Source organism: Pygoscelis adeliae, unplaced genomic scaffold (assembly GCF_000699105.1).
Source record: "Pygoscelis adeliae isolate BGI_AS28 unplaced genomic scaffold, ASM69910v1 Scaffold8, whole genome shotgun sequence".
Taxonomy (NCBI): Eukaryota; Metazoa; Chordata; class Aves; order Sphenisciformes; family Spheniscidae; genus Pygoscelis; species Pygoscelis adeliae.
This window is the reverse complement of record NW_008825260.1, coordinates 124,804-140,040: the sequence shown is the minus strand read 5'-3', so window position 1 is coordinate 140,040 and position 15,237 is coordinate 124,804. Positions and strand designations below refer to the sequence as shown.

Sequence of the window (15,237 nt, the reverse complement as noted above, 5' to 3'; positions counted from 1 at the left end):
CCAGGAGCTCCTTGTTCATCCATGCAGGCCTCCTGGTGTTTTTGCCTGACTTCCTCTTTGTTGGGATGCATCGCTCCTGAGCTTGGAGGAGGTGATCCTTGACTATTACCCTGCTTTCTTGGGCCCCTCTTCCCTCCAGGGCTTTGTCCCATGGCACTCTACCAAGCAGATCCCTGAAGAGGCCAAAGTCTGCTCTCCTGAAGTCCAGGGTAGTGAGCTTGCTGTGCGCCCTCCTCGGTGCCCTAAGGATCTTGAACTCCACCATTTCATGGTCACTACAGCCCAGGCTGCCCTTGAGCTTCACATTCCCCACCACCCCCTCCTTGTTGCTGAGAACAAGGTCCAGCATAGTACCTCTGCTCATTGGCTCCTCTACCACTTGGAGAAGGAAGTTATCATCGACGCATTCCAGGAACCTCCCGGATTGCTTATGCCCTGCCGTGTTGTCCCTCCAACAGATATCGGGGTGGTTGAAGTCCCCCATGAGGAACAGGGCTTGTGAGCATGAGGCTGCTCCTACTTGTCTATAGAGGGCCTCATCCACTCGGTCTGCCTGGTCAGGTGGCCTTCTATAGACAAATAGATGAAGATGGAGTAATGGGACTATATGAAAAAAAGGTTTTAACTTGACTGATTTTTCCCTCCACTGTTGCCCAGTGATAAAATAAATATATGGCCAAACGAAAGTGAAAGACTTCAGGATAGGTATAAGGGGTAATTCTAAAATTTTAACATCCTTCTTGTACCGTCTGATTGCGATGATAGAAAGGAAAAATTAATTCCTCTTTTGTATGCTGCTTAAGTCAGAATCACCGAATTAGGCATATTTTTTCTGTCATTTTATTTTATTGTGCTGTAGCTAGAAGAAATCAATAAATAGACACTAAAAAGGTACATCTCCAGAGAAAGCTAATCAACCTATTATTGACTCACGTACAGTGGTTTTTTGAAGAGAAAAATATCAAGATGATTTTCAAGACTCAGATATCTTGATTGAACACGAAGCCTTGGCAGTGTATAGAAGAGCCATCACAGTGGCAGAAAGACAACAGGAAACAGCTTTCACCGGGCAGAGGTCACCGCTAGAATGTGCTTCACGGTTAAGGACTGACTAGGCATTTGAAAGGAATAAAGAACGTGCATTATATTTTCACCTCTAAACACTAAAACCAAAACCATATACGAATGGATTTTGGAATGTGTATACGCATATTTAAATATCTGATTTCAATAATATAAATGCTTATCCAAAGTTAGATGCTCAGTCACTTGAAACTTTTTGCATATGAACCAAAGGACTGTCTTCCTAGTGGGAAACTATTCATCAACTCTTCATCCGCATCCAAAGACAAACCCTGAGACATTATAAGAATGAGTAACGGAAGAGCCCGCTCACATTGTACGAATCCCAGTACAATGCGTTACGTACCATGTAACATTCCTTAGTTTTTCTGCAGGGCAATGATTTCATCTGCAGTACATCTGCTCTCTGTCTGCTGGAATAACTCACCTCATTCATTCAGAGAATATTTTCTAACAACAGAGCTGCCCTCATGTCTCAGTTTAAGAAGGACAAATAGCTCTTTTAAAAACAAATGTCTGGCCAAAATCTTATAATAATTGCAAATGTTATCCTGTAATTTAAAGGAAAGATCTTTGCTGAATAAGGTTGTTTCCCCTCATATGCCAAAAAGACTTTTGGTTACTTTTCCTGCTAGTCAAATAAGCTCACATTTTGTATTCACTTGAATTTCAATTAAAGAATTATTAGAATCTGTAGCATTTGCTTCCTAAATTAAATACAAATTTTTTGCCATCAGTATAACCTAATAGACCAAAGGCTTTAAAAACCTCAGGCCACACTTGATTTTCTGATGCACTCAAGTTTTAAAACAGAATTATTGCTCTGAGTGGAACATATCTTAATTATAGCATTCATGTTTCCTTTTTCTCTACAGATTTGAACAGTAAGCTGGCTTACAGAATTAATCCTCAGAATCAGATGAATCAGATCACTGCTTATTGATTTAACGGATAAGGGTTTTATTTGATTTTGAAAATGTTATTTGTAATTGCTGATCATGTTTTTATCTGCATCTATCAGTATTTTTAAAGTGCAAAATACATGACGGGGAAGTAATCTTTAATACACATAAAGAACTGCATCACCTATCACCTATACATCTAGTCCCTTGTCATGCACAGCACTGAAATTCCAAGTAAGCCAGTATTTCAAATTGCACTCACGAACAATGCAGGTTAAAATTGTGTATGGCACAGTAAGTGTAGTTAGCCTAGTTATCTGGAGGAAAACCTATTTAAAAAACTACTGAAAGAAGTTGGAAATGGGAACCTATTCTCAGCCAGTAGACCGAGACATCGATCTCCGATGAAGATTCATGTATATCTGTGGTGGAAGAGGGTGGACGCAAGGACGGGACCTTCCACCCACCAGAAGCTGTAGCCTGGGCAATGTTCTTCTCTGTGACTCAATAAACAACACCGCCTACTCTGCAAAACAAAAGTTACCAAGATATTTCCCAAAGCAGTTAGTTTAAGCTCTGTTTATTTTATCAAGCTTTCTGATAGCCATTAAATAAATGCATTTTGCAATAAGTAGGATTTTCAAAAGCATTTAAAGTACATAGGGAGCGTAAGACTCTCAATCCCACCTTGCCTAGACTTTTCTTTGTCCAGGATCTGCTTAGTTATGATGCTTTAAAGAAAGAGAAAATGAAAGAGGTCTGTTTCTTTCATAGTTTAAGTTCTAGTCCTCCATATAAAATTCTGAATAAAATCTGTTCCCAAGGGGTTTATAGCAAACCCAAGGGGTTTATAGGAAAGCCCTGTTGGGAGACATTTACTTGTAACTTCCTTTCCCAAGTACAGCAATGCTAACAGACAGCATTAACATAATTCAGAATTTCACATACGATATGATGTATTAGCTGATGGTATTTGAACTGCTCTCAAATGCTGCCTGAGCTTGTAGGTGCTGCCTTGAAGCATCAACACCAGCTCTGTCAGGTGCCAATAAATCCACTGCTGCTGTATTCAGGAGCAGTTATCTCTTGCTGTTAAGGCTGCTCCATACTGTATTCGCTGCCTGAGACCTTCTCATACAAAACACTTGAATCAATGCCCTTTATCTCCCTCCTTCCTGGTATTTAAATAAGGCACTATTTCTCCCTAATCTGCATCCTTCTGATGTAAAAAAAACCCAACTGTGTAACCATCGGCTATTTCTTGTGGTAGCACTGCTTTTTCAAACATTATTTTCCACAGTAGATATGTGCAGGTTGTCATTTTCACAAGGAAATGGCACATTCCAAGAGCCAAATCACACTGGTGGTTTGTTCCATCTACCTGTCTCTTCATCTTTTTGTGAGTCCCCAGCATCTCTGATATTGGTTTCCAACGATATGATCATATTGGGTTTATGAACCCCAAGGCTGAATGAATTGTAAGTACTGAAAAAAATCTGTTTCATTTGTTCTGTTCTCTAACTTGCTAATGCTAAAGATGATTCAGAGTTTAACTTCACGTATTTTTAATATTCTGTTTCTTATTTTGACATTCCCACCAACCTGTAAGATTGACAGTCAGGGTAACAAATATTTGTACAGCTCAGCTGTACTTCACTGCAAACTACTTAAATACATGCCCAATAAACTGTAGTCTGCGGCAAACCAGAATGTATTTAGTTTGTAGACAGAATTTCCTCAAAGATTTATCAGCAATCTAAGTTGTAAATACACTTTATAGATTCAGCAGAAAGCACTGTTATTCGGGTAGCATTGGAGGCTCAAAGAACCACCTGCCGGCATAAGCTGGCAAGCAAAGGACTGGGGAAAAGCTGACCTTGTAGCAAAGAAAGTGCTACTTGCCTTGAACCCAATTTAGTGATAGCATAGAGTAGGTGAGGCAGTTCTGAAGACCACAAGGAGGAGGGAATGAGAGTTAGGGTCAGCCGTCGGTGGCAGATAGGATGGAGTCCCTGATCAAATATATGAAATGAGTTCTGCGGAGCACCCAGGAGCTCCTGGGGGTTCAGCCTCCTGGGCTCAGGGCCAGCTTCGAGACAGTGCAGCTGGTGGCCTCGAGAGAAAGAGAAGAGACCTCCGCCAAGGGCTGTCCTGCTTCCCAGGCAGCTGCTTTTAAGCTGAGGCTCTCGCCCGTGGTTCCTGCCTGAAGTGCGCTGCAGCTGTGTCACAGCTACGCCTGCGCCTGGCCATGGACCCATTTATCTGGACCCCAATCCTGACCCTGTGGACTGAGCTTGTCCCTGCATGTCAGTGGGGATGTGCCTGGCAATGGGGACTCTGGGCCCCCCCGCTGCCCCCCCCCCGCCTGCCCTGCTGGCCCCGTGGGGAGACCCTCACTCCTCAGGCCACGATCCCCAGGGAACAGCCTTCCCTGACAGGGATGGAGAGTGACTGATGGGTGTGAAATGGAGTAGAGAAAATAGAAAAGAAGGTCCTGGGCCCAGTATCATCCAGACAGTGCTCTAGGATGCAAGGAACGGAAGTATCCAGGGGCATAAGATGCATAAGATCTGATCAAATCTCACTTTTCTAATCCGGAGTAGGCAGAGGGTTAATCTGATGCAGCCTTTAGCTGCTGACAATCAAGTCACACCTCAGGGGACATAGTACATCACTCCGTCCCTGCTTTTCCTTTGAACTGGTGTGGCAAGATGGAACTGCTATTCAACCTTACCTAGGAGTATCAATATCGAGCATCACAAGGGATTCCCTTGCCCTCTTCCTTTTAAAAGCCAGCTGGTGAGTGGACTGAAAATCTTCCCTTAATTGTCTGGACGGACTGCCGAACAGCAGCACTCCGCTGCTGGTGTGCGATAAATGGAGCTAGATTATTTTTTCAGCCTGTCTCAACAAATCTATACCTGTCTTGCTTTAGGAAGCCAGCAATTTCCCTGCTACCAGCTTGGACTCTTTTGCTTGTCTCTGCTTCATTAATCCATTTTCATGTATTTTAATGTAACACCTTATGAATCTCTGTCCTTTTTCCTTCAAAATGCAGATAAAATTGAAACTTGCCCCTTTATTGTCAAGCTGGAGCTGGGTAACGCTGTTCTGGTCATTCTATGATAATATCTTTAGGACGAATCTTCAGGACTACACAAATAATTTAATCAAACTCCACATTTCATCTAAGTTAAGCCAGGTTTATTTGGTTGTTTTTTCTTTTCAGATCAATATACATATAAACGAGTTTATGTACAAAGCAGTTTGTTCCACTGAACTGTTATCCAACGCTGAAGGCATGTCTGCCACCAATAAAGTTTATTCTGGAGGTGCAGTCTGCTTGTAAACATGTATTTGTAGATGAATACATGTCCCCTGCATTCTTAGGGAGGTTTTTGGCAAGGCCTTTTTGACATGAACAGCTTATGACCAGCTCTGCCTAATGCCAACCTCTCACATGCAAAGACAAAAGCCTTTTTCCGCCTGCCGATGCCTTCCAGAGCCTGCGACCCTGCTGTGCCGACGGGCTTTCACTTTTTAGTGTTGACTACGATGCTCAAGTGCTGCACTCCAGATTTCAGACCTCTGCAGCAAGACGGCTTCCTTCCACGGCGGCAGCAAGATGAGGCAATCATTTCCCCTCTTCGCCTTCACATATTCTTGCCATCAAGAATAAGACTCAAGTTTTGCCCATTTACCTTCTGCCGACTGTGGCTTTTCTTCCCAAGCTAAAGTGGCTGCTGCAGCTGCAGCAGTGACTGGTGTGCTTGACTCCCACTTAAAATCAACAAAGCACTTTCTATTTGGTTTGAAAATGACTTGGTTTCTGCCGTGATGCTCTCCAGCAGTTCTGGGAAGGGTTGCTGTCTGCCACACCGTCCAGACTGTGCATGGCTTGAAGCTGCCTGCAAGATTTATTTCTGTGTCTGGAAGCAGTCTCTCCCTGCGGTGTCCCAGTCACAATCTGGGCTGTTTTAGTAGGATCTCTGTCCCCCACCCCTAGTTGCAAAATGGCTCTTCTGCCTTAGATCAGTCGCAAGCATTGCTCTCTCTCATACTGCTTTGTTTCCACTCAGTGCCATTTCTTAACATGTTTTTTCTCCTGTCCCAGAGTTCAGTCAAAGCCATGGAATAAAACAGAAATCTGTTTCACTCAGCGTGTGATTTTTTAATTGATTTTTAACGTCTCTTTTTCTGAAACAAATTAATAAAAACAACTCTCTCAAGGAACATGATCTACAGAAGTACTCTAGCCTTCAATAAAAGACAAGCACCCGAATGCAAGAGCAAGCGTTCAAAATTCAGACCTGACAGCCTGATAATTGACTGTGTAACCTAGGCATAGCCAAATACTTTCTCACCCAGAGCAGAAGACAGACTGACTGTAGAGCAACAGAACGGTGTTTGGACAGGCAACCTTAGCTTGATCTTCTGGATGTGGCATACTTGACTAAAATCTAGATAACCTCGGTGTATATATTGGCTTATATTATATTATTTCATACAAAAATAATTAAAAAAAACCTCCCAGGAAGTCTGTAGTGAAAATCTAGTTGCTCTTATTTCACATTCACAGTTGTGCTGTGAGAATTACACAGACATCGTGTCTTTACTCTAGGTTACTTATCACTCCTTTTAAATATCTTTTCTGCTATTCTCCCATTTTCTTTTCTCTCTAACCATATTTTATTCCAGGATCATGGACATTTAGTCTGTGTAAGTGCATAATGAGGACACTGAGACTAAGTGTAATTAAAATCCTTCTAAGTAAAATTATTACATATTCAATTAATAGAAACATACTTAAAATTCTCCCTTGATTTTAATCTGTTGACAGTGGCAGCTGCTGCTTCCAGTGGTCTTTCTGTGCGCATTGACTCTTCCAGTCAGCAGTATTACATCAATAAATGCATATGCCTGTCATGCTCTGATTAAATAACAAAACTAAATTATCTGAATTCTCTCCAGAACCTTCTATGTCATCTGATATAAATTTTATTTTCAATAGTCTGAACTTCAGATAGCTTCACTTAAGGCAAGTGACTTTTGAAATTATTCCTCTACATTTAGGTAGGAAAAAGAATAGATTCTATTTGTATATTGCAGCAAATCCCTCAAGACCAACTACAATTTGTTTTGGAAGTTGTAAACACTTTTAGAGGGAGCATAGTCAAATAGTTAAAACAGACAGTACGCTGCAAGACGCAACCATTTGGTTTTGCTCTGTTTGTCTAGCAATTAGCATACTGAAGACAGAAACTCAGCTGGGATTTCCATTTACTACCATCAGAGAAATCATCATATAAATAGCTAAAATGATGTCACTTTAAAAAGGTACACAAAACAATAATTGAAAATACTGAAAAATAACTCACAATATGAAGAAATACATGACAATACAATAGTAAAATATGAGGAAGCATGGGCACTGCTTTCAATAAAAGGAATGGGAAGTACCTTTGCTATATAGTTTCCAGATTCTATCATGTCAGGTTTACTTGCTTTGGCTCCATTTATTTCTTCTCACAGATATTTTCCTTACCAAAAAATAAAGAAAAAAGCAAAAGTCTGCATAGATAGCACAACAAATTGTATATTAAATTTATAAAATTAAAATAGAAACTATATTACAGAACTGTTGGCAAAAAAAAAGCAATAGTCCCCAGAGTGCCCTTCAGGACTTCAAAAAGGTGAAAAAAGTGCTGATACACTGTCAGTACAGTGTCTGCTTTTTGAGGTTGATCATTTATTCAGTTTGAAAACAAGGAGTATTTTTTTCAAACTTTAAAACACATGGAAACACCACCTGGAGAAAACATAATTTATGAGCAAACCTTATAAAACCTTTGAAGTTTTTGGGCTCCCTCTTGCATTTGGAAATATTGGTGCTACGCACGTACGGCAAGTGTGTTGCCAGCTGTCGAAGACACCCGATACGCAGCATGCTGCGATCTACATACTTCGTATACGTGGCCTGAAATAGGGGTGAAGGAAAGCAGTGGAGAAACACAGTGACCCGACGGATCAGGTTTTAAGACTTTGGCTTAGGGGAACGTGTTTACACACCAAAACTGCACCATTTTATTCTACAGAAGTTAGAAGAGTATGATTAGCTTGTGCCATCCCTGGTGCATCAGTTAAAAGGTGCTCACCTTGTAATAGTTTATTCTCTCATAGAACAGCAGAATAAGCTGTAGCAGTTAGTCCGCCTATAAATGGTGCATGCGAGGAATTGCGCAACGTAGCTCTACTGGAAAAGAAATTGTAACCCTACCACCTCACATTCTTCTCACATTGGTATATCTACGAGTTGACCAAGCCTTAACAGGGGCAGCAGTTTGCCAGGGCTGAGACTCTCCCTGCAGATAACAGAGAAAGGCAAAAGAGTCAAGGAGGAAAAGACTGAAAATACAGTGAAAAGCATCATAACTGACTGAAGTCTTAATAGTTAATACATAAAACAAGCCAATACTTTAAACGAAGGCAGATAATACTCAGTCCAGAAGCAGTCATGAAATCTTTTTCTAATTCAGGAAGTGCTCGAAAGTGGTCGGGGAATTGGAGTGTATATTTTTTATGGTTTAGTGGTGAAAATGATGATACAAATGAAACCACTGAGCAAGAAAGTTCATTTCAGGCTAATGCGCAAACAGAGCTGGAAAAACTCAGGGCTCCATTATCCTATACAGTAATCATGGCATTCATCTCTACCTGATGTAGCACGCTTTTCTAGTAAACAGCCCTACAGATGATGGGCATAGCTATCATTTTTCAATAGTGGAGACGTTGTTCACAAATTTAAACATAATTGTAAAAAATCAGTTTATTAAAGACAAACTTTCTAAGAAGAATGTCATTAATTAGAAATACAGAACTGTCCATCCTGCCTCTGGAGCTCAAGGTTTGTCACTTAAGGTATGTCCCTGTCACTCTTTTGTTCACCCAAGTATACCTTTTACTAAGAGGGAGATGGAATGATAGATAGGAAAATACAATTTTCCTTTTTTGTTAAGTGCTAACCACAACTAAATGAAATAGAGAGTGCAACACACTTCATTTTTGCTGATCTGAACAGCTTCATACGAAGACAGCCAAAAAGAAGGACGGGGCAGGATCTGTCCTCACCTGTGCAGCCCTCATTACTGTCTGTCATGCCCCTGTGCATGTCCCAGCTCTCAGTGAAAATCCCATCCCTTCCCTTCCCTCCACTGACTACATTGTGGCTGCATCAACCTCTAAATGCATTTAAAGCAGCCCATTTACATCAGTGGAAATGTTTGGTTGTCACGGAAGGGAATTTGATTCAAAGGCAACATCCACTCCTCTAAACGTGTCCTCCCCAGGCATCCTCCCAGCCCAGGGGTGCAGGGTGACTCACGTACAGACTGCTCAGGACCAGCAACAGTGGGGGCTGTGCTCATGTGCACAGCACTGATTTCAAATCTCCTCTGTTGCCCTTGCAATCCTAAAACATCACTTTTCCTTTTTTTTTTTCCCCTCCCCCCTGTCTTTTCCATTCCAAGTGCCAAAAAAAATGGGAGGACAGTATTATTGTAACATGATGCTGAGGGCATGTGCTGCGCACCGTGAGGGCACATAGGGGTTGAGATGATCCCCATAGGGGTTGGGACAGCGATGGAGGACTGGGGAGAGAGCAAGGAGCCAAATTTAGTGCAGCCTCATCTCTACTGCCATCTGGAACAGTAACTGTTGTAGAGCCTCCAGACACACCCAGGTTTTCTCCTACAGGGAACCAGCAGCTTTGATCCAAAGAGGAGCTGGGACTGAAGCAACGTGCATGCAGTATGCACAATCGGCCACGGACGCAGGAACGAACCAGAAAACTAAGGCAGATGCACCCTATTGTAGCACCCCCCAGATCCACAGGAAAAATTGGTATCGTCCTATCCTGTCTGTCATCTAACAGAAGAAGACAGCAAACTAATGGGAACTGAAGCTGGAAAAATTCAAACCAAAGCGAGATAAACACTGTAACGGCAAAATTAATTACTCATGGGAAATGATATATTCGCTGTAACTGCATCTGGTCCGACATTATTGAGCTCCTTCTAATAGTAGGAGTGGAGTATAACAGTTTGTGACAGAACAAAGATAAACACCCATCACAGAAGCAGTCCTGAAAATCAATTATTTAACTATATAGGTTTGTATCTGTTTTCTGTGAAATAATATTAGCTATATATGACACTAAATAAGAGGAATTTCTCCACGGTCTGAGAGAAATTCTGCTCTATCACCACTCAAAAAAAGGACATGCTGTTTTTCTCCGAAAATTCCCTCTGCCGATATGCTAATCATATTACTGCTTATCCACAGGGGGAGGAAACCTAATGCAATGAGAGAAACAAGAACCTGTGAGTGTAACACCAGGCGCAGACATACATTCTCATAAACCTCACTTCACATTCAATATAACTGTTCAGTTTTACTGAAAAACAATTCACATCACAATCACAATGAAACTGAAGACTCCTATTGACTTTAATATAACTATCCTGTACTGTCTTAATTTTTTCCAGCAGTGTGAACATATTCAGAGTAACAGAAAAAAAATGTGTGTTATGGTTTCCAGCTGCTGAGTTGAAGCAAAGCTGCAGTTTTTTTTGTTTTTTTTTTAAATAACGGTTCTTTCCAACCTTCAAACAAGCTTTCAATTAGGTTGGGTTAGCAGAGATCAGAAAAGATGAGAATTTTCTTTCAAGTATCCAATCCTTTTCCAGAGCAATTCAAATCCTGCGAGATCTCCTTGTATGTCTTCTAATGCTCACTTGAGCAGTAGTAGCCCCTTATCGAGGATTGAACGCAACGAGCTGTCCCCTGTTGCCAAGATCTTCCATAGCGTACTGCAGGATCAAAGTGTAAAGCTCAGGAAAGAAATATTTAGGTAGCAAACTAGTTCTCTGTCTAATTAAAATGCCTGAAGCCTACACGTGTTAAAACTCAGTTTTCCACAAAATGTCCTTTCTTTCCAGTAACGTTCAATGATGAACACTTCTATGAATATGACTCAGAACTTGTCTACACAAAGGCACTCAGATACCTGCGCTTCTGCCCAAGGATCTACACCAAGTACCACACGGTTCAGCCAGCACATTTACTTCAAACAGCTCCCTCAAGGTGTCCCGCAATAGCTTGCTTTCTATGAATACGGCTGGTCAGAAGTAACCCATCCACCTTCTGATTCTGCTTTTTCTGCTGCAGCTCTAGCTAGTTTTTCTGACAACCAGGTGGTCTTTGTCTTATAAACAACGGGTCACCAACTGAGAAGCCGCAGAGACAAAGCTAGGTATGGAGGGTAGTTACTAGATGTGGTGAAAGTCTTACTAGGATAGGATCCAAATTTATCTGCATATGAGAAACCACAGCTGGATCACTGTTTTTTTGACTAAATGAGAATTCAGCCCTTTGTGCAATTTTTCTCCAGAAACAACAGATTTAGGAGCTCAAGTCTAAAAATCCAAATAAAAAAAAAAAACCCCAAACCAACAACGCACATCCTTAAAGCTACTTCACTGTGTACCATCAGGCCCTGAGTGCACAAACAGGCGCTACAATCTCTTTCCCCTTTGCCCCCCACCCAGGGGTTTGGCTGCCACTCTTCAAGGTCAGCTTTGATATGGTGGCATTGTGTAACTTTGGATCAGACTGCTTTGAAAAGTGGTGTGTGAGAAAGAGCTGCGAGACGTGTTATCTGGGGCCTCTGCCCCTTGGCTCAGGAGCTGCATTTGAGCTCAGGCCCTTGCTATCAGTCCTTGCCTGAGTTGCGTTACAGATACGGCTGTGCCAGGCTATATCCTTTGCTGATCCCATGATTGCCCGGCTGATTTGACTTCCCAGCTTGGCCTCGGACCTGTTTCATCGCTACGGACGTCTCTGTGTAATTTCATTACTGTTGTCTTAATATGAGAGGTCATTCAACAAGCAGTGGAATTAGCGAATCCTGGTCTATTATGGATTCGCATACACTACAATTCCTTCCCTCCACCCCGTGCATCCTCCGCTCAGAAAACACCAGGGCTGCCCTCACTGTGTCTACAAGACCTCACTTGTATTAAAAGCCTGAGTTCCCAACCCACATTACCTCCTCGCCTCCACCATGCTTCCGAATCTCTGACTATGCAAGACTCTGTAGGATGTGACTGCCCTACGAGTGCGCTGACTGGCCACCTGTGCTGAGGGGGTGGCAGGAGATTAACCAGAGCAGGTAACTCTTGCAGGCACACGTCAGCCCTTCCTTCACTGGGGGCACCCATTTGCCCAAAGCTTACAGGAACTTCATATCTTTATAATCCTTTACTCCTCTGCCAAATTTGCATTACATTGGCCAATAGATACAAAAGCTATTGAAGGGAAAGAATGATACAAACAGTAGGAGAGCAGATAAAAAGCATTACTCGAGTGCTACTAATCTGTTAGATTTTAAACATGATTATGTGTTGTCTAGCCATGTAGAAAGGAGGAGAAGTTTCAGAAGTTTATCCCATTAGTGTTCACTAATTATGCAGCCAGGAAATAAGTAGCCAGGTAACTAAGAAACAAATTGACAAGCTGATGTAGAACTAAATAATTCCCACGAAAGGCTCCTTCGGGACTCGCACAGCACTGCTTATACCTCATGGAGGTGATCAGGTAGGTTTGGCAGGATGTTGGTCCTCCAACTCCTGTTGTGCATCTTACACTCAAAAGACTAACACAAAGCACAGGATTACAGGTGGACACGCCAAAATGCCTCCGCGTTGCCACAGGTAAGACATGCGCAGTGAAAAACTCTTCATATTTATCCATCAGAGAAGCGGTAATAATAGAGCCCTTTTCCCCCTCAAACAGCACTGAGATGTAACGTAAACTGTGATCCCCTCTTCTAACGGGGTTTTGTATTCTCACAAACAGATTCTTTGCAAATTGCAGACCCTTGGTAGCACAAAACTAATCTATTAACATTTTTCATTTTTCCTGTTTCCATTGGATGGTTTGTCTTGAATCTTAGCACGCTGGTGTTTCTACTCCAAGTACCTGTAACAGAACAGCATTTACCTTCTGCTTTGAAAACCTCCCTCAGCTTTCCTGCATTGCACCTGGCCATTCGTATTTTTAGGAAATTTGAAGTGAAAGTTTCCCCACATTTTCCTTTCGGTTTAGCAGTCTCTAATCTTTCTTTCAAAGCTTTATTGTAGCATTCAGTTCTTCATTAGCCTGAGGATACAATGCTTATTGTTGTCTACTTACAATGAGTCCTCTTTTCCTCAGGAAAAATATTGACGTTGCGAAGATATGAATTGTCACCTGTTTGTGGACATTAGTTTTCTGAGCTTCTTCCTCTGCTGAAAAGAGTAAATGGAAAGTCATGACCAATGCAGATGGACCTGTGATAGAGGCTACTTCTGGCCATTTCTGAAGAAGTCATTTAATAAGGCATCATAGCATCCATCAATGGCAAATGAGCAACAAGGTCTATAGTGTCGATTGCCAGCTTTTCCTACGCTCGCTCAAATAAAAAGATAGGGTGGCATCGGCCTGCACTAACTCACGCTTGTTTTGTCAGGTGAGAGAAACTTTTAGAGTAGCTTGAGCATCCAGCCCTGGCTACTGATGGAGAACTTATAATCACTGTTATGACAACCCACTGATGTGCATCGTGAGCAAAGTGTATTGATTTTGCCTCTAATTCCTCCAGAATAATACATTTACGAGTTATTCCCCTGTCTTGCAGAGAAAGTTCAGTCCAGTGCAAAGTATAGCAGAGATGAATTAGATTTGTTACGATTATTAGTCTATTTTGCTGTCAGGATGTCATGTAATTTTGGCTCAACAAGACAGACTAAACAAGTAGCTTTATATTATTCTTCTGAAACTGCAGCAAAGACATATCTGATTTGTTCAACTGCTTCCATAATAGAAGACAGTACTTCTGAGTATTCAGTGTATTTGGGGAATACAAAGATGAGCAAAACAAGCAGTCAGACATCACAGTTTCATCTCCTGATTTGTTTTCTATGTCACATATAAAGAAAATAATATTACTTTGCACTTCTCTGAGTCTTTTCAGTGTTAACTGTACAATAATGGGCAAAGGAACATGATCCGTGTGAAGCTAAGTTTATGGCCAAAAGACAGGGTGCCCTTTTACCTATCACTCCTGTGCAAGCCAGCATTTCTTCTCCAAGGGTGGAATACTTTTCCCTTGGCTTCTGTAACTGTTCTCAAAGAGCCCATAATGGTCTTCTCAGGGTTGACCTCATGTATTTGGGTAAATGTAGCTACAAAACACTACCCCGAGGCATGTCCACCTCATTCAGCAAAGATAAAGTAACATGACATTATAAACTCCGGTCACTCGTAATTACGGTTTTCACCAATTCAAAATGAAGCTGTGCTACGTTTGTTCAGGACACACTTTATACTTCACACTTTAAACAGTTTTACAGATGAAACATAGCTTGGAATGAAGTTTTTGTACCGTAATGTAAGAATTAAGGAAGATTAAAATACTTGTAATGGTCTTAGTGGTGGGGCTTGCATAACCATAGCAGCAGCTTGTCCTGCACCTGGTTCAGTTCCAGCGGAGAAAGTATGCTCCCCTGAAAAGACAATTCTATCTGAAGCATCATTTGAAAAACTGAAATTTCAATTCTGCTGAGCTGATATATTGTAGTATGTCCTGTAAATGTTCTTCTTCTTGTTTCATGACTCATCAGCTAACACCAGATTCCAGGCTGCTTATTGAAAACACTGATCATTAGTTTCTTTAAAAGCATTAGATTCAGTTTCAAACATATGGCATATGTTTTAGACACAAAAATGACCCAATGAGGATCATGTGAGGGCTGTGAGGGCTCTGTTAATTTGCAAAACACAAAGTGTAAATCAAGATTTAAAAGCATCTTTGCACCCTGAACTTGCATTAATTCTGTATGAAGACATGGTTGGCTTGCAACCATTACAGCTTTATTTAGCTTCCCTAGATCTACCCAAAGACAATGTTTTCTTTCCTTCTTGTCAAAAACAGTGGAAATATTCACTCAGGAGATATGATTTATTTGATAGAAATGTTCAGAGCAGATCTTTAAGCTCTGGCGATGCCTCATTTCTACAGAAGTTGACAGCTGACTCAGAGTTTATTGCCTGGTTATCACACTAAGTCAAATTCTAACTCTGAGTAAAATGCTTCGCACAGCTGTAACTACTCCCTGAACTACCTCGTGTAATTGATTAAACTTGAATCAATGTT

General features: G+C 41.4%; 1 long non-coding RNA gene across 2 annotated transcripts in view; it reads right to left on the bottom strand.

The window, feature by feature from the left end:
• Positions 1 to 7,910, bottom strand: part of LOC103921519 — a 22,222-nt gene extending 14,312 nt beyond the window's left edge. For both annotated transcript variants that reach the window (XR_663853.1, XR_663852.1), the window contains exons 1-2: positions 7,823 to 7,910; positions 7,446 to 7,525 (exon numbers count right to left, since the gene is read on the bottom strand). This is a non-coding gene — a long non-coding RNA (uncharacterized LOC103921519). The remainder of the gene's footprint in view (positions 1 to 7,445; positions 7,526 to 7,822) is intronic.
• Positions 7,911 to 15,237: the final 7,327 nt, after the last annotated feature.